The 24,796-nt window shown below is 36.5% G+C and overlaps 1 long non-coding RNA gene across 2 annotated transcripts in view; it reads right to left on the bottom strand.

The window, feature by feature from the left end:
- The window catches only part of LOC122238447, a 53,843-nt gene that overhangs the window by 2,973 nt on the left and 26,074 nt on the right, over window positions 1-24,796 (bottom strand). For both annotated transcript variants that reach the window (XR_006217364.1, XR_006217365.1), the window contains exon 3: window positions 22,639-22,725. This is a non-coding gene — a long non-coding RNA (uncharacterized LOC122238447). The remainder of the gene's footprint in view (window positions 1-22,638; window positions 22,726-24,796) is intronic.

Raw genomic sequence — 24,796 nt, 5'->3', positions numbered from 1 at the left:
GCAAAATTGAGTGGAAAGCACGGCAAGTTCCCATAGATGCCACCTCCACGCGGGCGAGAGCGCGCGCGCGCGCGTACACACACACACACACACACACACACACACACACACTTCCCGTTATTGACTTTAGAGTGGTACATTTGTTACAATAGATGAACCGACATCGACACATGATTATGCCCCAGAGTCCACAGTTTACATTAACAGTTCACTCTGGATGCTGTTCATTCTGGGGGTTTTGACAAATGGCATACTGACATGCATCCGCCATTATAATATTATATAGAATAGTTTCCATCCTCTATTTTTATTTCTTTTTAATTTCTGAATTCAAAGACTTATTTTGATTTTTCCCTGAATGTTTTTATAAACAGTGAGTGCATTACACTTTCCCTGATTTTTTTTTTTTTTTTTTGCCATCCCTTTTTTGAAGATGGCACCAGGAGTGCCACTGGAAACCTGTGTGGGTGTGCTGGTAAGATTCCCCCGTATAGTTTACTCTCTTTTCATCAGTGACTTGCTATATCTCATCTTTGCCGAGCCTGCTACTGGTAGGGACTCCATTTACTTCTTGGTTTTTTGATGAATATAGACAAGAGGAGGCACCTAGTCTACTGGATTTCTTTCTTCTAACTTTCTTCTTTTCTTTCTTAATTTTCAAAGACTGCATTGAATCTTCTTTTAAATGCTGCTTATTGGCTTTTTTAAATTATAAGTGATTAAAACTAATATTAGAAAGTTTTGAAAATAAAGATAAGGTATATAAATGTAATCCAAATCACTTGCAATACTTAGTGATAAACATGTTAACGTTTTGATTCATACCCTTCTTTTTCCTACGTATATATGTATATATATATATATATATATATAAAATATGTAATATACTTAGTATATACTAATATAATATACTCAGTACACATACATATATATGTATACATATGTATGTATGTATATGTACTAAGTATATATAATATATATGTGTGTATATATATGTATATACTAAGTATATATATGTATATACTAAGTATATTATATAGGTATATATATTTAAACCATACTGCCTAAATAATTTTGTATATATTATGTGTGTGTGTGTGTGTGTGTGTGTGTATAATATACTTAGTATATACTAATATAATATACTTAGTATATACATATATACTTATACATACATACATGTATATACTAAGTATATTATATAGGTATATATATAGATATATATTTAAACCACACTGTCTAAATAATTTTGTATTCTGTTCCTTTTAATGAAAATCATATAATATTCATCTTCTTATAATAATTAATAATTTATACTATTATATACTATACTAAGTTATACTATACCATTGTATCTACCATGATTTATTTAACCAATTATTGGATATTTAAAGTGTGAGAATGAATAACATTCTAGAACATAAATTTTGATTTGAAATGCCGATTATTTCTTATGGGTAGATTTCTAGAAAAGCACTCCTGGGTGACAGGATAGCCACACTGGCTCTATGTAGCCTTTTTATCACCTACCACACCTAAGCAAATTCTCTCTTGGAATGTTTGCAGTAGAAAGAGGAAAAGGGAAAAGGCACTATCTTTAGTAGATCTTAGGGTTTGAGTCCTAGCTCAAGTTGTTATAGACTGTGTGAGCTTGGGAAAGTTACTCAACATCTCTCTGCTTTAGTTTCTTTATTTGTAAAATTGGGATAATAGTACTTTATTTGTAGAGTTCTTGTTAGGAATACCAATATACTAAATACCTAAGCGTTATCTTTTTAAATTCATCTAGTGACTGACGGAGTCGAATTGTAACTCTACGTCTGGAGCACTCTGCCGAGAATTCTCTTTTTAGCATTTGCTCATAGCGATGGCAGATTTATCCTAAGGATGAAACGGCCCAAGATGTTGTGACACTTACGGCATATTTTTAGCTTATTTGAGATCACACTTAGTATCCTAAAAGTCTTTTAGATCTAGTAGTATGCTTTTCTTACTCTCTGAAGTTCCATTATTGAAAGCTGACCTTCCAGATGACATCCAGGTGACAGGAGCTCCTGGCTATATGTTAAAATATAAGTTATCTCAGACAACAGCATAGCGTTAATGTAAACAAAACACTTCACAAACTTTTCTTTTCTTTTCTTTTCTTTTCTTTTGTACATAGCAGATGGAAGCTCCTAGATGAGTGGATTAAGAATGTATCCTCTTAACCTTAGAAATATTTATCAGATTTAGAAAAAGATCTATTGCTAACTACTTAGGTCAAACTTGGAAGTTTTTCTTTCTAGCTTCTAATTTTGAGACAATTCTTTACCTCATAAAAGCTGCAAGAAATATTGCAAAGAACTCTATTATATTCTCTACCAAACAATTCTTAACATTTTTCCCCGTTCACTGTAGCATTTGTTCTTTCCTCTCTCTCTCTCTCTCTTTCGTTTCTATGCACAAATACTTCAATATGTATTTCCTAAAGACTGTCTCTTACATAACCAAAGTATTTTTATCAAATTCAGGAAATGTAACATTGGCACAATATTATTATCTGATTCATAGTTCTTCTTCAAATTTCACAAATTGTTCCAACGGTATATTATATAGCTTTCTTTCTTGTCCAGGATACAATCCAGGATCACAGGGTGTATTAATTGTCATGTTTCTTTACTTTCCTTTCATCCAAAAACGGTTCCTCAGCCTTCCTTTTCCTTTCATGATCTTGACGCTTTGGAAGAGTAAAGCCAGTAACTTTGCAGAATTTCCTTCAGTTTGGATTTCTTTGATGTTTCCCTACAATTAGCTTTAGGTTTTGTATTTTTTATTGTAATAACATAAAAGTGATGCTCTGTCCTTCTCAGCATATCATTTTGGGAAGCACATAATGTCAATTGGTTTCATTATTACCAATGTTAACCTTGATAACTTAAAGAAATTTTTGTTTGTTAGGTTAACCTATAAAGTTACTGTTTTTCCTCCTTTTAAAATTTTAAGCATTCTTTTGTTTTGCCTTTGCTTTAACCTTTCTAAAAGGTATGTACAGTTTCTTTCTGAGATATGCATATGGCAAACAAATTAGATTGTATTTCAAAAATAACCCCTGAAAAACAAGAAAAAAATTATTTTCATTTTGTGAACATTTCCATAGTAAATATATATAGCACAGTATTAAATATTTTAGCCATATAAATATTTTATGACAGGAATATGTAAAATGAAATATATATGTGGAAAAGCCATGCGTATATATGCAATATTATATATACACATATATTTCGATGCCTCTACTGGAGTTAAGACGAAAGTTAAGATTTAAATGGCCTATCCTCTATATGTGAACATTTTTATTTTACAGATTGGGGAGAATATTATATTTAAACATTTTTATTTGTTTCTTCTTTTCTATGGAAGCATAATTGACATACAGTATCCAATAGTTTTAGGTGTATATCATAGAGATTCAATATTTTTATATGTTATCAAATGATCCCCAGGAGAGCATTTCTCCTCTTTGTAGTTAATAAGTAATTTCTGGTGATTACTCTGAAGCTATGTAAATTTTTGTTCAACAACATTTCATCCACTATTTTTAGTATTCATCAAGTTGGATCCTGTCCTTTTTGAGAGGTCCTTTCTTAGCACTTTCTTACTTTCTGGTACAACACAAAGTCCCAGCCTCATTTCATAGTTTCCCTGTCCCAACCCTGGGCTCAGTTATTTCTCTAAGGATCCCTGGGTCTTTTCAGTGAAAAGTCGTATTTAGAAACAAAGATCTGGGTGTTAGTTGTGCTCATTGCTCTTTTGGTGTCTTTACCACTAGGCCCACCTATTTGACGGACCTAAGAAACCTACATGCACACACAGAAGTACATGTGTGTATACCTCTTTCTGTAAAATTAGGTATGTAATATGTACGTGTTATATAATTATGTTATATCTATAATATAGGTGTTATACATAGATTATAGACATTATAGATATAAAATGTATATTAGAATAGACATATTATATAATAGTTGTAATGAGTTCATACTGATATCTCCAATTCCAACTCAAAACCACAAGGGTGACAGAATATTTAAAAGGTAGAATAGATGGGACTTGATATTAATTGGATGTTGGGGGGGGAGGGAGAGGAAGAATTCAAGAGTGACAATAAGTTGTAAAAGTTAGTATGGAACTCCCAAGAGTTCAGTGTAAAATGTTTCGTGTACCAACATTTGTGTGTGTGTGTGTGTGTGTGTGTGTGTGTGTGTGCCAAACCTACTAATAGAGCCTAAGATTGCATTACTTTTTTAGCAGCTATATAATAACGTTCCTGAACATTGATTTTGTGGTCAAATAAAAGCTGAGGTGTTCACATTAACTGTTGTTGGGCAAAGTCTCCTACTCCTTTCTCACAAATTTAGTTTTTTGAAACAATACTGTGTATGTTCCTGTGAAATTTTATCTTGTTAGTCCTAGACCATCATTCATTCCCTTCAAACTCTTTTATATTAATTGTCTCTATAAACTGTCAGTTATATAAAGTTTAATAATATGCCTTCTATGTACTTTCCCTGATCTCCACAGATAAAGGAGAAGGTCAGAACTACACTGTACTGTTGGTGGTGGGGGTGATAACCCTGGAATTGTAACTGGAAATGGAGTCATTTCTTACCGTAGTGTTTTGTGTTAGGAAGTATACGATCATGAGACAAAAAAAACAGCAGGGAAGGGGGAGGGCAAGATAAGAAATGTAAGTCAAGGTACAGAAAGACAAGGAACTCTCCCTGATGACTCCCAGGCAACATGAGAAGGTCTAGAAATATCTCAGTTTCATTCTTGGTCTTCTTTACTTCTTACTTTAAACATTCTTCCTAGGTAATCTAATCCACTTCCATAGCTCTAATAGTTCTATATAGTTCTTCTATATAGAAGCTCTAATAGCTTCTATATAGTTTCTTCTTCCATAATACTAGCATTATAAGCTGTTTTATGTCCATTAAGCTAAGGATTGCATTTCTTAGCTCCACCGCAGTAGGTATGGACACATGGTGGTTCTAGCATAAGAAGTGACATATGCAACTTCCTCCTCACTTGCCTAAGAGGAGATGTCCGTCCTCAAACTTCCACTCTTTCCTCTAAGCAGAACGACTAGAGAAAGCACGTGTTGAACATGGAAAAGGACTATCAACCTAGGTCTCTGAATAACTGCATGAAGGAAATACCCATCCTAGAATCTTTCATTAGTAAGAAATGCCTTCCAATGGTTTGAGTAATTACATTTTTTGTGTCTCTCTTGATCTCCCAACTTATTTATTCAACTGCTCACTAGACATTTCTACTTTTTTATCTCATAGATGCCTCAAATCCAGCATATTTCTTTTCAACTCTGCTCCTCCTTTCAGGCATTATTTTCTTCCCAGATGACCAGTACAGAATATTGGGAGTTGTTATTGACTACTTCCTTCCCCTTTTGCACATATCCACCTAAACCACAACTTCTTGATTCTGATGCCCTCATTGCTCACTGGCCCAGCTCTTCTTCTTGTCTGTTCCTTCAGATTAAGTCCCAGTCTGTCTCAGACAGGATTCATGCAACTATCTAACAACTGGTTTTTCTGTTTAGAAACAGAAAATTCATCCTTGGTTATGGTTCTATTACCTACTACTTATTAGCATTCTCATATCAAGACTCTTTGTAAAATTCCTTAAAGGATTATAATTGCCTCTAGGATAAAACCACATTCCTCAAGCAAACCTGGCTAATACTCTGTAATCTGATCCCTACCAAACTCCCCAGATTTATCTCCTGTAATTCTCCCTCTCGAACCCTGCACTTCATTCACCTTGAAAAACCTACAGTTCCCCGAAGATACCAAACTCTTTTGTACCTTTTATCTTTGTAGAGGTTGATTCCATTCCTTTAAATAGTCTACTTCATTGTCTTTCCCTAACTCTTATTCATTTATCCTTCAAATCTCAGCTCATACATTACCTCCTCTAGGAACTTTCTATGATGCTTTCTGGTTTCATTTAAGTGCACGTTCTATGTGCATCCATAACACCCTGTGTTTTTCTTTATTGGGGTGACTAGGACAATATTTCTTAATAGTAGACATAGTATGGGTATTTTCCTAGCCCATTCTCCTTTCTTGGGGGCTTTTTGTCCTAACATGTCAGGCTTTAGTGGCATTATTTATATGAATCTTCATTCTGCTTATCATATCTAATTGAAACACACCTCCAAATTGGGCTGAGTCATTTTGTTTTATGTACTGAAAATTTGAAGTAAGAGACAAAAGTATGGTTGGTTAATATGGGTGCTAAGCTTGTAAGACATGGAAATTTAGGACCAGAGCCTGTGCCTTAACTTATAAAGAAAAAACAGAGAAGAGCCTACAGATACAAAACCACAGAGAGAGTATGGAAAAACAGGGATAATCAATAAGCAGAGAAAGCAGGTCTTCAGAGTGGAGAATAGAATTGATGATTGGAGAGAAAGGGAACAGAGACTATTCAAACCCAACCGAGCAAGAGAGCAGCTGTCTCGTGAATTAGAGCTTGGATTCACTCATTCAAAAATCTCTGTAAATTACATTCACGGAAAATCTCTGTAAATGACAGAAAAAAGAACCATGTTCCCATAATACTTTGACTTACTTTTTAACTGTAAGACTTTTTAATAAATAAGAAAAACTCAAATGGCACTGATTAATAAAGTAACTCCATAGGAATTGTGATGCTGATCTTTTACACATATTCATCTTGAAATATTACAAAATAGCTGAAATTGATATCATTTTTGACCAAGGCTAAGATTTTCTTTAGTCAGTCCAGAGTGGGAATGACCAAAAACTAGTTGTCATACACAAATTCCTTTCATAGCACAGAGTAACAAAAGCAGGTAGCTACAAGGATGTTTTGTGTTTCAAATGCTGTTATTAGAAAAATTATAAGTTAAAGAATTTGTCTTTTGAATGTCAGTCTTAGAAATATTTTGAAGACTCAAGCTGAATTTTCCAGGGAATATTTTTGTGATTGTTTATGATGTGGTTTGGAACTCATTACGTCTTTGCTTTGAACCTCCACATCTTTTATCTTTCAGTTCAGTTTTGTATTCCATGTAGAGTTGTTTAGTTTTGGAAAAATTAACACATTCACAAAAGTTGTGAGCTATAAAGACTTGAATGACCAGAAGGTTAAGTGGTATTTGAGGGACATTCTACTAGAAAAACACTGAGTGAGTCATCAGAAGGCCAAGGTTCTAAGATGAAGCTCTGCCATTATTTAACTACGTAATCTTGGGCAAATCAGTTGACTGAAGTTCCCCTCTCTTCAATTATCTCATCTCTAAAGTGAGCATCATAATCTCTTTCCTGCTTACCTTGGAGTTGTAATAATCAAATATTCACTTTGGAAATGTTAAGGGTTTATATACAACAAGGCCTTATTAATATTCTACACTAGAATATTGGCTAGGATTGACTGGAAATATTTCTCAGTCCGAAGATATTATGCTAGTATCCACGATTTTTGTCTACATAAGAAACTATGCTTCCCATTCCCAGAAAGACACAAATACCTATATTTGGAACCTAAGAAGACATATCAAATTATTTGTCTACCATACGGTAGCATATATCTAGGTATTTGTACCTAGGTAATATTTTTAGCTTACGAAAAAGATGCGCAACTAAATGTAAAAGAATAACAAATCAAAATATTTACCAAAGTAGAAAGATGCTTCCTATTATATGCTATAGTTATTAAAAGCACAGGTTCTAAGTTTTCTCAACTGTAAAACAGGATTTAATAATTATACAAGCCAATGGAATTATAAAGAATTTAGCATGATCCCTGGCACCAAATAGGAACCCAAAGAATGTGAAATGTCAAAGTAAATGTTAGCTCTGATCCTTAGCTCAGCACGGACTTGGGAGAAAGAGATTATTGATAAGAAGTGTGAAGCCGACCAGGTGTAAAAATGTGGTCCCAGGTGTAGAGTTTCCCAAGTCGTCGCCATTCCTAGAACAGTCCAGATATGAATAGATTTTGTTCCTTACATTTGTCTCATGGGGGGGGTGGGTTATTATTGGTCACTAATTTCGGTTAAATGTCAGGCAGTCAGATGGCATTTCTTTATCTCCTGTTTCTCAACAAAATTTTAGATACAAGATTTTTAACCAATATTTTGATGAATCATTGTAGAACCAATCTAGTACAAATTTAGGAAACATTTAACCAGCCCTACCTAGTTTATTTAAAGTCTTTTCACAAATATTTGCACAAAGCTATCATTGAAACCTAACCTGTGTCCTAATGTGATGGTGAATGAAACGTATGACAATATGGACATAGCTTTACATGACACTGTACAAGAAGTACAGAGAAAAAGTAGTGAACACTTTGTGTACAATGAACACTTCCTAGCTATTCATTATCTTAAACGGACAGATGACAATAGTTCAAAAGGATAATTTTAACTTTCTTCATCTTTCTGCATTATCATTAAATTAATTTTGACCATTATTCTGAGGACATTCATAATTTCCTGGAAGATATAAGTGCCAGGAGTCATAAAGTACAGCCATCTAGTTGAGTAAAAGTAGCTTTCATCGAGAAAACAACTCCAGTTTAATGTGGCAATAATAATAATGAACTATGCATACTAGAAATGTAATAAGCAGAGTTACCACACCATAGTGATAATACAAGAACAATGTAATATTATCAGAAGACAAGGAGGAATAGCTCCTTCATAATGAAACATTGGGCATGAATCCTTGGGGATTTACCAATCCTTATTGTCTTAAATTAAAATAGATTGTGTGTGTGTGTGTGTGTGTGTGTGTGTGTGTCTTACAGTAGAATTTCAAAAAAAAACTTCAGTTCACCCACATAGTACACAGAATACCAGGTTTGTTCTGAACTATGCTGATAGGAAATAGTGGCTGCAAGACAAGGAAGAGAACCAAACTTAAGTTAGAATTAATTCTTAGGGCACTTAGGGTGGCTCAGTTGGTTAGACGTCTGACTTCAGCTCAGGTCATGAACTCACGGTTTGTGGGTTCGAGCCCCACATCAGGTTCTGTTCTGACAGCTCAGAGCCTGGAGCCTGCTTCAGATTCTGTGTCTCCCTCTCTCTCTGCCCCTCCCACACTCACGCTCTGTCTCTCTCTGTCTCAAAAATAAACATTAAAAAAATTTTTTAAAAAAGAGTTCTAGAAGCTTATCTGTGGATATTCTATATTTGAAATGCCATCTCCTGGTTTAATGCACTTTTAAAAGTTGTCATGTTTCTAAATTTGTTATACCATTTAAACTTTAACCTAAATTATTGTTTAATTTTGTTATTTTTCTTTTTAGATTAAAGAATAGATTAAAAAGGGAAAGTGATGTGATACAAAAACATTGTTTGGGTTTGAAATGCCCTAGCCCTGTAGCTATAGTCTTTGTTCAGAAACACAACGAGATTAAATGCTAGCTGTACTTCTCTGTTTTAAGTGTAGCAAAATATAACTCCTTATACTTAATATGAGCTAAGGGCTTTCACTGACATTGAGTAAGACTCATTCTTGGGTCAGTCCCCAGGATACAAAGCCAGATGAGAAACTGACTCTATGAAACGTCACTGAGTGTGACTATATGAAAACACATTTGGAATTTATAATGTAAGTATTCTTTATAGCAAATTAATTATGCGAGTTTGAGATTTGAAAGAATATCCGTTTTCTAATAAATTAAGTAGGAAATTTTTTCCTACTCCAATAATTCCACTTGTATTAATATACATAACAGATCCTAGATGTCAGTTGTTTTCAAACTTTATCGTCTATAATAATCCCCTGAACCGTGTGTTAAAACTACCAGTACCCACGTTCTAAATCCCCATCCCATCCAGTAGGTCTGGGGCGAGCTTGGAAATTTGTAATTTTCATAGACCTCGGGTGGTTTTGATGCAGGTAATCTCCTCATCGTATCTGAGAAAACCTGAGAATTTTGAAATCGTTGAGAGGCAAACAGTTAATGCTGTGTGATGAATCTCTCACTCCAATACTTCCAGAAGCTAGTAGACCCAGAGTTCGATTACAAAGACATTTTGATTAGTTGGCGGTCTTAGGTTTGGCTTCTGGTTCCTGTGTACCCAGGTGCATATTTTGCACGCTCTCTCTCTGAACTTCGGACTTTTGGTGTCAAACGGGGGGTGGCGGTGGTAGTGTGCACTGGGTGCTTTCTTATCTACCTTCCCATCTTACGCGACTCTGGGCTCCTGCGCTTCTGCTTTTCTTAGCTCCTGGGCTGGGTTTCCTATGAACTTAAAGCCACAAACAGCCCTTGCTGAAATCAGAGTAGATTTTCTTTTCAATCTTAATAAATTCCACCTGCATTACTGAGAGTTCATGATGGTCTTCTCCTGACTTAGAAAAGAAGAGTTTGGTGGAATGAAAGCATCCGGGGCCTGACGATTTTATTTATTCATCGGAATCCTGGAAATGAAAGAGAAAGTCATGGAATCTTGAAAGGGCGGAGGGTAGCTTGATTTTCATTGGTGAGAAAGTATGCTTGTGCCACAGAAAATGGCTTCTGTGCCATCACTGGCTCTTCACAAACATATGGCTATTTCAGTAAAAGAGGTAACATGTCACATGACCTTCTGTTTTCTCTATTTCTAGACATTGAGAAAAACTCGGGTAACTTTTTGAAAAATGAAAACCTCCAGGATCATTTAATGTCAAAGTAAACTTGAATGAAATAGCATGGCAACTCATATCTAGCTCAAGTATCTGCCAATAAGTTTCATGCTTCACCAACCCATAAAAGAAGAAAATAAAAGTCCTCTGATTTTCTGCCTTCCAACTCTGGAACAGAATGTCCCTGACTTTAAAATAGATGATCTCCAAAAAAAGAGAAAAAATGAAAGATAGACGGACATACTATTAACTGCTAGTGATCTTAGTAATTCAACAATTTGCTGTATATATTTATCTCATTGAAATATGCAATTATGTCATTTCTAAGAAGCGATGATATCTGGCATTAAGGCCAGCAAAGTGGGAATTTACCACAGGGAACCCGATTTCCCCACCTGTTCTGTCCAAAGAAGAAAGCTTTCTGAGGCAACTCATGGGATCATAGTGAGATAGATGTGTGAAATTTGTTGTTTCAGCCAACTCTATGATTTGTGAACACCAGAGCAAATAATTAGATAGCACTTTAAGCATTTGTGTGTGTGTGTGTGTGTGTGTGTGTGTGCATTCATGTAACCATAATGATAGTGGTCGTTATCTTCATTTTACAGATGTGAAACTGAGCAAAGAAGAAATCACATCCTTTGCCTAAGGTTACAGAGCTGGTAAACTAAAAGAGCTGGAATTCAAACACAGGCAACTTGGTTCCAGAGCCTACGTTCTTAGCTAGTACACAACATAACTCTCAACCTTAAATTAATAGTCTGTACAGTTCCATCTATGTTGGCATTACTCAAAACGTTCTTGGAGTTTCTTTAATGCAATTGATTGCTGATAACATTAGAAGCCAATCCAAACAGAGTGACTTACCCCCGGCTGCTCAATCTGGCAACATACAAAGGAAGCAAGCTGTCCCTCTGGCCAGACACAGCCCACAGACATGCTTGGTTTTCTCTGTGGTTTTGGCCTGGCCAGGGTTTTACATTTTAATTAGTTATCAAAATAAACACAATGACATTTAAAAGCCTTATATATAAATCTGAATTTCTGCTCTTCCCCAGAAAATTGGAGCTTCTACATTGGGTTTGTGTCTCGACTGTCACACCATCCTCGTTGTGACCCCCAGAAACGAGGGCCGAGGGTCACTTACCCTTTGCCACGCCTCATACATTCCCCTTCCTTGGTGTATTTTGCCTGAGCGGCTTCTGTACACTTAGGATTTTGTGACATTTGAACAAAAAATGTTGTTTTCAAAGAGTAGTGGAAACAAAGCAATGGTTGAAACATGTAAAAGATAATTTCAGAGGGTGGCCTTTTTGGTGAGAAGGGCTTTTGTTCCTGGCGCGTATCTACAAGTTTAGGAGAAATGCAGAGGACGTTATTCTGAGCAAAAGAACAAAAGAGCAGGTTGAAGAACAAAAGAGCTTGGGGCATATAATTCTGGCCTTTCCCTAATTTTCTATGTACCCTCAAGCAAGTTCTTTTTTCATGTAGAATACATATTTTCCAAATTCTGGGTACTATTTATATGATAAAAAGACAAGAAGAATTATTTTTATACCATGGTCTGTAGTCATTAGAGGATCGATGACTTCATTCTTGGAAAGAGAGGGATTTATGATACTGCCTTGGAATCTTGCTTCTGCTCCTTTGGCTAACATTTTTATCTTCTCTAGAACAGAATATGTGTTCACCAAGAACTCTCCCATCCAGAATTCTATAACCAAGTGTGCTTTGGACAGAGTCTTTAAAATGTTTGCCTTCATCCATGATACATACAAACTCCTTTATGCTTTGTTATATCTGCACCATCAGGATTTATGCAGCCATATGCTCAAACCTCTAGATATTTAGCTACTGGTTCATCCGGAAGATATGTACCAAGTGTCTACTTCATGCCAGCTTCTCGGCTTCCTTATTGTAATTTATAACATTGGAACAGTGAGGGATCCTCAGTTATCACAGTGATGGGGGATGCTCAACGTGCTCGTTGTTATATTTTGCGGTTTGAATGGGGTTACCGATACTACTCAAGGAACATCTCCTCCCATTTGAGTTCCACGATTACTAGCAAAGTCGCAAGCATCCTAGATATAGGTTGTCCTCCACATCGTCTGTGGCTAGCAGGTGTCTCCGTAGTCGTTTAGCACCTCTGCGTCACCAGTCTTCTGGCAATGCCAGGGAGAAGATGATGAGATTGTAAAGTGCTCATTATTATTCTTCGTGAAAAATTGCCAGTTTGCTCTTCCCCTCCCCTCGTTCCTCAGAGTCTGTCTCAGAGCCTTTGGCATTCTGTCGCATTCTGTTTGGCAAATCCTTCAGCCCATGTACCACACTTCTTCTCCCTTTCTTCCAATTTTACCCTTACTTGGTCATGTTAGAGAAATGTTTTAAAGTCAAATATACCAAGGGTTCCTTCATACAATATACAAGTGATGGTGGCGAGTAACGTTTGAGAATATCTTCAATTCTTTCATCTTAGATTAAAAAGGGCTGCATTCTATGATTCTCTTTAGATCTCTTAAGGTTCCAGAATTTCTATCCGGACAGACCTTCTAAGCATTTATTTATTTACTTTTTAAAGTTCATTTATTTATTTTGAGAGAGACAGAGACAGTGGGGGAGGGACAGAGAGAGAAGGAGACAGAGAATCCCAAGCAGGCTCTGTGCTGACACGGGGCTTGAACTCACAAACCTGTGAGATCATGACCTGAGCTGAAACCAAGCGTAGGTCACTTAACCAACTGAGCCACCCAGGCTTCCCATTTATGGGCCTGCTTTCTTTTCTTTCTAACATGAAACCCAGTTAATAGCATCTCTACCACTTGCTCACTGAACTACTGTAACAGGTGCCAATGGAGACAACTAGCCAGTAGCCCGTTAGCACCTTAAGGAAATCAATTTGTATCAACTAAGTCACAATGAAGACACAAAAGGGAAAAAGTTTAACCCTGCCGGATGCGGTGTCCTACTGAATTAAATGAAAACTGCAGTTCACCCTTTCCCCAGAATCCTGGGTGAAATTTAGAGATACAGGCCGCGTTGGCTAGAAGTATTTTTGGATTTTGTTTTCTTTTCACTCTGTGGCTCAGCACATGCTCACTTGACATCTCTTCTATACTTTTATTTCACTGTCGGGAAGGTTATCCTCTGATTCCGCATATAGCAGGATGGAATGTCTGAGGCACGTGTGCATGTGTGTGTTTGAGAAGGTGGAGTCTTAAAGAGAAGGAAATTGAGAGGGAGAGCTCTAAAGGTCTCCTTTTGTCAACAGTTGAACCAATGAACACATATTTTATCGGATACTTTCCAAATTCCCAGACTGTGCTATCCATGTAATAGCTTAAACTGCATTAATATCTATCTTGTTCAAATACTTTGAATCTGGAAACACATTTTTGTAGGCATTCATTTTCTTTTCTCAGAGAAAGAAAAGTATAGATAATTCCCAGCAGATTATCATCATCTTCAACATTCATGAGCATCTGGGATCATGATATATTATTCTAGGTCTTGGAAAAATAAGAATATAAGGGACTGTAAAGCATTCTCTCTCTCTCTCTCTCTCTCTCTCTTTCTCTCTCTCTTCTTTTAAGTCATCAGGAGCTTAAAATTTATTTGGGGAACAGATCATGTACATGCACATATGCAGATAATCAAAGATATATTGGTGAGTGGTACAGACAAGAATGACATAGGAGAGAGTGAGATAGGAAGGTGAAATGGGAAACACCATGGAGAAGTGTTAACATTTGAAATTTGCTGAGACTTAATGCTTTATGGCCTCACATTAACCAGAAAAATGATGACAATCAGAATTGAAGGAAGTCCTAGGGGCAGAAAACATGTTTACTTTCTTTCCTCCAGCTTTCTCTAATACGGATCTATCTGTTTCCCTTGGCCAGACTACCTGGGCTTAATCCTCTTATGCGATGCTCTTTTTGTTGCCCCAGCTGCTTGCTTTAGAACAAGGATCAGTCAACTTTTTCTGTAGAGAGTCAAGATAGTAAACATATTAGGCTTTTTAAGCTATGTGGGCTTTGTCACAACTATGCAATCACATGGTCACAGCATGAAAGCAGCCGTAGATACAATGTAAAAACTGAGCCTGGTAAGATTCCAATGAAACTTCATTTATGAGCTTTCATATAATTTTCATGCATCACAAAATAGTGTTCACCTCTGGATTTTTTTTTTTTTTTTTGGAGCCACTTAAAAAATATAAACCATTCTTAGCTCGTGTGCAGTACAAAAATGGGTAGGAGACTGGATTTGGCCAACAGACTGTAGCCTGCTGACCTCTGCCGTAGAAGACTTCATCGTTTACCCACTTGTACCCTCACTCTAGTCTGCTATGTTTCCTCACCTGTCGGATAGAAACCAGGTCCAACTGCTGCAAAAAAATTTAGGTAGCTTAGGATTCTTCAAAGTATAAAGCTAAAGTTAATGTAATGTTTTATTCGATAGTAACTGACACAACTTCGGATCAAAGAAAGTCTCCTGGACATGTTAATCATCAAAGACTAACTGTCCAGGGAAAAGTCAAGTAGTGAGAACCTAGGGTGATTGAGTCGGTCTATATAACTAGCAGTGAAGTCTGCGTCCACCTCCTCCACTTGACCTTGTGGAGGTCAAGACAGGAGACCAGAAAATTCTTCTTTGCAGAAGAGATCAGCCAAGAGGAACGACTCAATGACACTGATATTTGTTGATTTCCAGATGAAATTTCTTCAATGCTCCATATTATCTTGAAATAGGGAGGTAAATACTAAAAGTAACAGCTTTAGATATGGAAAGTGGATGCCTGAAAGAAGCAGGACTTGGGGAAGGAACAGAGAATGTATTGATTTTATTTTAAGCCTTGTAATATTTGAATTTAAAAATCCTACGTATATACTTTTATAAATATAATAACTAAAAGAAAACAACCCTTTGGGGACTCTCAATGCCTACAGAAGTCCAAGCTATTCGGCATGTCACAGAACACATTCTATAACGTGGGCAGAACCCACTTTTTGACTTTACCACAGTTACTCCCCAGCATACACCAGGCCAAGAACGATTCTTTCCAACCCACTTTTACATCCCTGGGTTCTTGCTCCTATTGTTTTCACTCTTGAATGTCTTTTCCTTGCTCTCTGCCTGGGAAGCTACTTATGTTTCAGAAAACGCCAGCTTAAATGTTGCCTCCTGTCTGTACCTTTCACAGACCCCATAGGAATCATTCATTGGTTCCTTATCTGCATCCTGTCAGCCCTTATGACTATGTTTACACCATAGCCCTTAGCACAGAGGATTATTTATTTATTGGACTCTCATGCCAGTTAGCTAGTTAACTAGTTAGCTAGTTAGCTAGTTAAATAAGTACCTAAAGAAAGATTCAGGTCTGATTATCTGTATATTACCACTTCCTAGCACCTAGCGGGTACTCAGGTGATAATTACTGACTTAAAGACAGACTTGGCTACAGTCAGACGCTTAGTGAGAGAAGCTATGTGACACTGCATTGACAATGTGAAAGTGAAGGCCAAAGATGACTCTTATTCTAAAATTTTTAAATAGTCAATAACTAGGAGGTTGATGTTACCACTGATAGAAGAAAGGGGAGGAACTTCTTTTGTGGCACCTATAAAAGTTTGGTGTTATTTTTCCTGAGCTGTGGATTGACAGCGAGTTATCTGATAAATAACTCTAAGTTCTTCTCAGACGTTAGAGAAACCAGTTGAATTTCAAATGAGAAGCTAAGGTTAAAACTATAGATGATATTGTCATTAGCATATTAGACCACCTGTGAATCCAAGAGATTTGGTGAGATTTTTGAGATAGATAAATGCTTCCAACAGTAATTTTCAACCTCAGATGTGTATAGAAAATCATCTGGAGAGCTTGTAAAAATATGCATTCCTCTGGCCTGCTCCCTGGGATTCTGGTTCAGAAGGTTTGGATTGGGCCCAGGAATCTGCATTTTTACAGGCACCTTTTGATGATTCTGCTCTAGATAACCCACATCCACACCTTGAAGAATTACTGGAATGACAGGAGAAGAGAGAGGTTGCAGAATGAATTTGGCAAGACTTGGAAGGCCAGAGGAAGATGTGTACTCAGCGAAGGATAGAGGGACAGATAGCCACAGTTTGGGGATGGCTCTCCTGCTATCTGCACAAAACACAAAACACTGGAATTGGAATTTACCAGCTACTTTCTCTGTCTTCAAAATGACTTCCGATCCATGGTTTGAATTTTAAAGTATCTTCATGTCATAGACCTGAATAACGGCCTCCTTTAAGGACTGAAGATATCTGGAACCCGTGTTCCCACTTTTCCAACTCTACTGATTTGGAATTCTATTGCTTTACGGATGCCTTTTTCTTCCTCTTACCAAATGTTTTTGCAGAAATAAAATCAACTACATTCTCTGATTTAACATCCTTTTGTTAACTGAATTATGTAAAAAGGCTTTATAGGTATGAGCATTGTTTTTCACCATATAAAACACCCTTTGGTGATGACTCACCCTCATGTGCAGAACTCAATGAAACGTTTGCTTTTGTTGCTAACTCTGGAAATGGATAAATCCTTGAGAATGTTTTCCTTAATCAGGCTACATTCCATTTTTACTAGAGCCACCGCTAGTTCTATAAAGGAAGCAAGTCCAACTGGAATTTTAATGATAAAATAATAGTTATTTATTAAATTATTTACTTAATTTAGTAAACTAGAAGGGTGCCTGGATGGCTCACTCAGTTAAGCCTCTGACTCTTGATTTCAGAGTAGGTCATCATCTGATGGTTGGTGAGTTTGAGCCCCGTGTCTTGCTCTGTGCTGACAGCGTGTAGCCTGCTTGGGATTCTCTCTCTCCCTCTCTCTGCCCCTTCCCTGCTCACCCATTCTCTGTATCTCAAAATAAATAAATATTTAATTTTTTTTTAGTAAATTAGAAATACACATTAGCCAAACAGACATGACACTTTAATTTGCCAATTGCTTCATTGCAATAAATGATATTGAGCATGAAAAACTATCATTGCCTGCTACATGTGCAAATAAAGACTAACCAATGAGAACAAGCAAAGGTTTTTTTTTTTTTTTTTTTTTTCCCCAAGCTTATTATAACAGAGGAGTCAGCCACCATTACTTGTGTTTAGCAGAGATGCAAAGACAGGCAGAGGAGATGGAAATTTTTATAGTGAATAAAAGGGGAGGACTTCAAGTGTGCCCTGATTGGGGGCTGTTGGCATGGGAAGTTGTAGGTAGGCTAATAAGAAGTGAGGCATCCTATGTAATAGGTTAAGAGTACATATTTGGTTTTCTATCATTGGTCCTGAGCTAGAGGGAGGACCAAATTAGGGAAGCTCATAGATATTAGTCAAGTGCTGGCCATTTTGGTCTGATTGTTAGGGTATTATTATTCATCTTCCTGGACCAGTTGTTGGAGATAGTGGTCTGAGTTCCTACAAGTCTGACTTACAGATGGCTTTTGGGGATGGTTACTGTAGTTAATGCATTGGTCCCCTGAGCTGGTTGCTGCAGATTATGTGTCAGAGTTCCAATTCTTATATGTGATCTGGTCATTGTACATACAGTCTCACATACACAATGATAGCTATGGTTTTTTAAGGCAAAGTCATAGATAAAGTTGGGTAGATCTCCATGACTTACTCTAGAGCGACAAAACAAGCAGAAGATTGATACATGTTATTCTTCATATCATGTAAAAACAAATAAAAACCTATGTCAACAATATTATGGATGTTTAGTGAACATGATTATTCAGCAAACATTAGATATAAATGTATACGTTTAGTGGAAGTCTTAGAACAATATAAAAAAAAAAAATCGCATAATGGAAAGCCCAAGAGAATCACTGAGACACTGAAGGAACACTTGTGGTTGATTCCTAGACCCAAGGGATGGTGGCAGAGGGGGCAGCTCTTTGTGGAGATGTTCATATACGTGTGAGGGACGGTGGTCTTTGCAGGTGAGTGGGACCCTGATGTGCTAAGAGAAGGGGAGTGGGCCATTCTCCCCTGAACTACAGGAAGAATTCTAAGAATTTTGAATTTTCAATTTTTATTTATAAATTTTATTTTTTAATGTTTATTTATTTTTGAGAGCAAGAGAGAGAGAGTGTGGGGGAGGGACAGAAAGAGAGGGAGACACAGAATTCGAAGCAGGCTCCAGGCCCTGAGCTATCAGCACAGAGCCCGACGCGGGGCTTGAACTCACAAACTGCAAGATCATGACCTGAGCTGAAGTTGGACACTTCACTGACTGAACCACCCAGGTGCCCGTGAATGTCTATTTATAAATTTTAAATCCGCCTTCCAGATGACTATGAAGGTATCAAGCCATCTCGATGATGACGAAATAGGTTTAATTTAACATATTTAGTATACTTAATTTATTAGCTTGATTTATAATCTCAAAGTATTCCAACATGTGGTATGTGGGCCCCTATCTGTTCTTCAACTGCCCTGATAGTGCCTGTACCGTGCTGAAGTGTGGGCCAGGGGCAGGGGAGACTGAACTTTTCAGGCCAAAGAAAAGTGTTGTACCAGTAGCTCCCCAAGCAGAACCTGTCTTACCTTTCTCTGTCCCCAAACCTGTCCACACAGTGCAGTCTAGCTGTGGCCCTTACGGGCCTACATTGCAAACCATTGCTGCCTGATACCTTATTTCTGGTTATAAGGGAAGCGTATAACATGAATCTGTATCTAATAAGAAAGGTAAATGGTCCCACAAATGGTATTTCCTTGAATACATCAAAATTAACTGATTCAGTTTGTTTGTTTGTTTTAAAAAAGCAAAAACAAAATGGAAATCGATAGAGGGTTAGGAGAAAGGAACTTTCACTATCTAATTTTGTTTCCTTTTTCTTTACTGGAAACAATGTCAAGCTTTCCAAAAAGTTGCAAGTATCACACAAAGAACTTTTTTCTTCTCTGAACTACTGGAGTGTAAAGCTCATATGATGCCCCATCAACCCTGAATACTTAAGCGTGTGTTTCCTACGAACAAGGACATTCTTCCACACAATCAAAATACAACCATCCAAACTGGGAAATTAACATTCTCAGATCATCAGACCTCACTTAGATTGCACCCATTGTCTTAATAAAGAACACATGAGTCCAGGCGTGACCTGATGTCTCACCAGCCTCGTCTCCCATCATGCCCCTGGCTCGGGGGGCTCCTGCCCAGCTGTCTTTTAGTACCTCAGATGTGTGCAATGCTTCTGCCTGAGGCGTTTGCACGTACAGTTCCTCTGTCTAGAACACTCCTTCTCCAGGCTTCACTTGCAACCCTGCCCTTCTTCCAGTCAAAACTAGCCACTACCCTAGAAAGGCCTTCCTTAACTTCTCTCACCTAAATTATCCCCTGCCCCCAGCTTTCTTTGAAAAAAACGATTTATTTTAGATTTTTGATAAATTTTATTTAAGTTTCAGAATACATACATGAACATAGTTCAAAATCAAAAGAAAAAACAGTGAGATATAGTGAAAAATTTTCCTCTTTCATCCTTGCGGTTTACCATCCTCCTCCTCCCCTCCACCACCCCCTCCCCGCCACAGGTAACCAATGTCATTATTTTCTTGTGTTTACTTCAGAGTTTCTTAATTTTTTTGTCTTTGCTGGATTTGGTTTTTATTTTTAGTTATTGATTTTTTTTAACAGGTAATACACTCGCATGATTCAAAATTTAAAAGGAAGTGAGGAAAGAGCATACAGTTCAGTAAGCTTTCTTATAAAACCTATGCTTCTTTCATTGCATTTTTCATGGTATATAGCTGTGCTTTTATTTATTTTTTATTCATTTATTTATTTTTTAAAACTGTTTATTATTTTGAGAGAGAGAGGGCACGCACGAGCATGAGTGGGGTAGGGGCAGAGAGAGGGGGACACAGAATCTGAAGCAGGCTCCAGGCTCTGAGCTGTCGGCACAGAGCCTGAGGCAGGCCCGAACTCACGGACCATAAGACCTGAGCTGAAGTCTGACGCTTAACCAACTGAGCCACCCAGGCGCCCCACTGTGCTTTTGTTTGTGAGATTATTCGTGAAATATCTAATTCTCCTTTTAAGTTCTGTGGAAGTGAAGAAAATGATGTGTTGCTTATCATACCCAGAGGGCCTAACATTGTATCTGGTACATAGTAGAAGCTCAGTAAAAATTTATTCAATGAATGAATACATGAGAAAAGTGAATAAGGTCCTGTTTTTCTGTTGGATGTTTATGCAAATGAAAGTATAATATTTTACTCAAATTTTCAATAGTCAAATCATAGAAATGGAAATTTTAGGAGTTTTGGACTCCCCAAGAAAGAAAGGTAAGAGGGTGTGTTAGAAAAACAAAAACAAATATATTTGTTATGATCTAGTATTAAAGGCATGATTCCATGAGGCCGAAAGTATTCATATATTTTTTCTTTTACGTGTATCTTTTATCCACTGGAGGTGTGCCTATGTAGTATATTACCTGCTATTATGATTTATTTCCAAGTAATTTGAAGTGAGACATATGATGAGTAGATTCTGGTAAGATACGTGTAGGAGTGTTTTGTTCAAACTTTCTTATTTTATTCAAAATTACTTAAGAAACATCTTTATTATATTTAAGATATATCTTTATAAGAATGATCATTGAAAAGTTATGGGGGATATTTTGTAATGCGCTATACATTGTAAATAGTCACTGTAATTTGTATTATTGAGAAAACACAATATAAGTCATTTAAAGTTTTTAAAAAAAATTTTTATGACAATTTTTTCAATGTTTATTTATTTTTGAGAGAGAGAGAGTGAGTTGGGGAGGGGCAGAGAGAGAGGGAGACACAGAATCCGAAGCAGGCTTCAGGCTCTGAGCTGTCAGCACAGAGCCTGACGCGGGGCTCGAACCCACGAACGTCATGACCTGAGCTGAAATCAGATGCTTAACCCACTGAGTCACTCAGGCGCCCCTGAAGTTTTTTTTTTTAACTAAAATTTAAATTTTGGACTGTCCTTTTTATGAAAATTAAAGAAAACATTAAATATATGATTCTTGTAATTATCTTGCTAAAATCATATTTGATGTACAATAAGTCTTTCGAAAATTCTAGTGACCTATCATTGAGCTCCATGCATTTAACCTAGAGACCGCAAACACACTGAATCACAGAAAATAAGAAGGGAATTAGATTCATTCAATTCTTAAGGAGAAAATGGAAATATTATTTCATTATTATTGTTTTCAGGATCACTGGGTATACAATAAGAGAGTCTTCTCTAGTATAACCTTATGTCTAGATGTATAGAGACTCTTACGTATTTAATAGATCAAATATCTATCAATACTATTATGAAGTATAAATTATAAAACCCTCAAAAATGGATCTGTTTAAATAGTACTTATATAAAGTTGTTTTATAAATGAAATACTTGTTTTAAATAATATGAGACAAATTACTAATACAGAAAAGAACTTCTTTTCCACTCCCAAGATAAAAACTAGATGTAAGTTGCTAGATGCTTCTGTATTTTATAAAGATTACAGCATACACAAAAACTATTAGTGCTCATACACTGGTTGGTTGGTTGGTTTGTTTTTTCCTGAACTGTGTTTTTATGTTCACATAGGCTGGCCCTCGTAATTGACTACTAAAACTAAAGCATATGCCATTATGTTTTGTACAAATATATTTTAAGAAGCAGCAGGCTTCCCTATTTTCCTCCCCAGAGTAACAAACTTTGTGCCTTTAGTGCAATGCACATGTGCTAGGGTATAATTTAAGCCACATAAAAAAATTACAAATTTTTAACTAGGTTTATTAAAATAAGTAAAAAGAAAAGGTCAGTTTAATTTTAACAATATTTTTTTAACTCACTATATATAAAATACAACGGTTTCAACACATAATGAATGTAAAAAATGATCAGTGGGATATTCTACATTTTTTAATACCAAATTTTTGAAATGAAGTGTGTATTTTACACTTACCGTATATCTCAATTTGGGCCAGCCACATTTCACGTGCTCAATAGCCACATAGGACTAGTTGCTTCTATACTGCACAATGCTGGTAGACTTTGTAGAAAGGGAGGAAAGAAGGAAGGGAGAAGGCAAAGGAGGGAAGGAAGGAAGCAAGGAAAAAAGAAAAAAGAGAGAAAAAAAGAAAAAAAGAAAGAAAAACATTAGGCATGAGTCCATCAAAGCAATAGCAATGTATTTTTCAAAGGTAAAAAGTACGCATTAATTATAATTAAGGAATCAGGGCAAACTATATAGCTTTGTTCCTACCAATGTCTTGAGTGTCTCCCATAGAATATGAAGTGCTTAAGGGCAGGGACTTATACACTTCATTATTGTTAGAGCCTAACACAGTGCCCGGCATATATTAGACACACATATATATTTGTTATGAATATGCAAATAAGTGAATTAATAGCTGTATTATATCCCAAATACGTTACTTTAAAAACTAAAGATACCCAGTTGGTCACTTACGTATTAGCAAGGGATTTAGGCAGAATACACTGGATTTCCATACGTAGAAATAGAAGTTGCCTTGTGTTATCAGTACTTATGAAATCATTTAAAGATATGAGAAGTATCCATCTAAGACCATTATAATGAAGTATGCATTTAAAAAGCAACTTTTTAAAAAGATGACCCTTAGGTACCTAACTTTGGAAGATTATAGCCAAGCCCCCAAACTAAATAACTTGATTAAATCCTTCATAATAAAATTTTTGTATTGAAAGAAAGACTTTAAAAAATATATGCTACTGTATCTTTAGCTCATGTTATTTTTAGAGTTTCTCTTTTTCCTTTATTTTTATTTTTTTTAATGTTTATTCATTTTAAGAGAGAGAAGTCGAGGGAGAGAATGCAAGCGGGAGAGGGGCAGAGAGAGAGAGGGAGAGAGAGAATCCCAAGCAGGTTCCACGTTCAGCATGGACACTGACTAGGGACTTGAGCTCATGACCATAAAATCGTGACCTGCGCCAAAATCAAGAGTCTCACACTTAACTGACTGAGCCACCCAGGCGCCCTTCTCTTTCCTCTAACTTAATGTATTAATTTCATAAGAGTGTGACTTAAATTCTGAAAAAAGATTGAATTCCCCAAGGAGAAATCAAATTCAGTGTCTCAAAGAATCAAATTGCTTGGGATTCAAGGACAAGTGAAGTATGTATTTCACATTTAAAAGGAGACTTATAATGAATGCCCTCACCTGCTTTCTCGTAGCTCAAACTAACCAGATATCACTTTAATCTAAAAATGTTACCGAGTGTGTCCCTAAGACATCTTTAAAAATAAGAGTTATGTTTTTCTTTTTGATTTAAAAAAACATTTCCTCTCCATGACAAAACAGTTATAGAAAGGCTATAAAGGAGAAAGTTATAAATCATCCATAATGCCACTATTCAGAGCTATTTTAATATTCTAGTATATTTTTCTGAAGTCATTTTGAAGAATATAAATATGTATGACCTCTATAAAAATTATTGTATTACATATATAACCTATGTCTCACCATAGCATAAGCATTTTATATTCATAAATGCTCTTTGCAAATAAAGTCTTAGCGCAAAAGATCTCTAAGAATTGTTTATGTGCACACGTAATGAAGTGACATGTTATTCACACCATTCTACTTTTTGTGGAAGAAAGCATTGACAATTCTTGATAGAAAGTGGACCCCTACACCTTTCCCCTCCTTTCTCCAACACCCAGAGGCTTAATTATTGTTGGTACAGAGGTTTCAGATGTTGGTAAGTTATTCCAAGTGAGACAGAAGAATGGATTTTGTGTTTTGCTTCTGTAAAGAAGAGAGGATGGGAAGACAGAAAGAGGCCAGTAAAATGGCAGAGTGTGATGTGATGTGGATTTCTATGTCTTCATCAGTCATCTCTGATGATTAAGGTCATCAGTCAGTTTCTACTAAACTCAAAAATGTTCAGGGTGAGTGTTATTGTTATGAAAATTGATGACGATGCTTGGTATAAAGATTCTGTTTTAGGTTGACATGGATGAATAGTCATGAACAGTTGCAGGGGTTGGGGACAAAGGGTCATGAGACGGTAAGCCCTTGGGAATTCAAAGTTATATTAGGAGGGTTTTGGGCTACTACTGGACCTATACTAGGTGGGAT

The sequence above is a fragment of the Panthera tigris genome, chromosome B2 (genome assembly GCF_018350195.1).
Source record: "Panthera tigris isolate Pti1 chromosome B2, P.tigris_Pti1_mat1.1, whole genome shotgun sequence".
NCBI classification, from domain to species: domain Eukaryota; kingdom Metazoa; phylum Chordata; class Mammalia; order Carnivora; family Felidae; genus Panthera; species Panthera tigris.
This window is presented reverse-complemented; position numbering and strand designations above follow the sequence as displayed.